Below are 1,617 nucleotides of genomic sequence, written 5' to 3'. Positions count from 1 at the left end.
TTGCCCTAACTTCTCCAAGCTCTAAGGTCCTGTAGACAGAAAAAGACATCAAATTAATACTTGCTCCTAAATCACATAACGCTCTATTAACTTTAGAACCACCAATAAAACAAGGGATAGTAAAACTCCCTGGATCCTTAAGCTTTTGTGGCAATTTTTTCTGCAGGATTGCACTACATTCTTCTGTCAAATTCACCACTTCATTGTCTTGCAGTCTTCTCTTCTTGGACATTACATCTTTGATGAACTTTGCATAGTTAGGCATTTGTTCCAAGGCATCTGCAAATGGAATATTGATGTGTATCTTCTTAAAGATATCTAGAAACTTGGAAAATTGCTCATCAAGTGCCTTCTTCTTAAACCGCTGTGGGTATGGAAGTTGCAGTTTGTACATCGGTTTAGAGTCAGCTTCCTTCTTGGGCTCTTCAACCACAATTTCTTCAGCCACTGATTCTTCTACTTCTTTTTCTCTGCACTTATCTTCAGCTTCTAACTTCTTCCCACTTCTTAACTCAACTGCTTTACATTGTTCTTTTGGGTTCACTTCAGTATTGCTTGGAAACTGCCCTCTGTTTTGATCCTTCAGAGCATATGCAAGCTGTCCAATCTGTGTCTCCATGGATTTCATCATAGCTCCCAAACTGCACATGTGTGTCTCCATGCTGTCCATTCGAGTTTCAGTCCTCGACATTCGCTTGTTAGATTCAGTAACAAATGTAGACACCACATCTTCCAACGACGCTTTACCTTCCCCTTGATCGATGTTGAATCCCGGAGGGGGTTTCAACACATTCTTGTTGTTGGCATAAGAAAAGTTTTCATGGTTACGTAAACCAGGATGATAAGTATTAGGAGGAGGGTTACCTCGATAATTTCCATAGCCTCTGGGATTGATATATTGAGCTTCCTCAGGTGGATGAGATTCTTCTATGGCAACCGATACACCTGCAAGTTCTGCGATATTCACTTTGTTCAGAGAAGCAACTTGTGTACTCAATGCAGATAACTGTGCAGTAATTGATGTAAGAGGATCCACACTGTACACTCCCCTCTTGACTCCCGTACGTTCAGATGGCCATTGATAACTATTGATAGTCATCTGTTCCAGCATATCATAAGCTTGAACGGGGTCCTTGGAAAATATAGTACCTCCAGCAGCAGAGTCCACCAACATTCTTGTATGCGTATTTAATCCATTGTAGAAAAACTCTATTTCTTCCCAATCTGCAATATTATGATTAGGACAACGCCTTAACAAATCTTTGTACCTTTCCCATGCCTCATATAGCTGTTCAGAATCATGCTGTTGGAAGGTACTGATCTCAATCTTTAGCTGGGTTGCCTTGGATGGTGGAAAGAATTTCTCTAAGAATTTCACAGCCATGCCCTCCCAAGTTGTTATGCGTCCTAGTGGCAATGCCTGTAGCCAACTCCGTGCTTTGTCCCTAAGAGAAAAAGGAAACAAACGTAAGCGTATTGTATCCTCAGAAACACCATTTATTTTAACAGTATCAGTAATCTCTAGAAAAGTGCGCAAGTGTAAATGAGGATCAGCTGTGGCAGTTCCATTGAATTGGTTCTGCTGAACCATGTTGATTAATGTCGGCTTCAACTCAA

At 40.9% G+C, this 1,617-nt stretch overlaps 1 non-coding gene across 1 annotated transcript; it reads left to right on the top strand.

The window, feature by feature from the left end:
• Positions 1-1,229: 1,229 nt before the first annotated feature.
• LOC140894171 (small nucleolar RNA R71) lies at positions 1,230-1,335 on the top strand. Its single transcript, XR_012153717.1, has one exon. It is a non-coding gene; the product is annotated as a small nucleolar RNA R71 (small nucleolar RNA).
• Positions 1,336-1,617: the final 282 nt, after the last annotated feature.

The sequence above is a fragment of the Henckelia pumila genome, chromosome 3 (genome assembly GCF_033568475.1).
Source record: "Henckelia pumila isolate YLH828 chromosome 3, ASM3356847v2, whole genome shotgun sequence".
Lineage (NCBI taxonomy): Eukaryota > Viridiplantae > Streptophyta > Magnoliopsida > Lamiales > Gesneriaceae > Henckelia > Henckelia pumila.
Note: the sequence above shows the minus strand (reverse complement) of the source record. Positions and strands in the feature narration are given on the sequence as shown.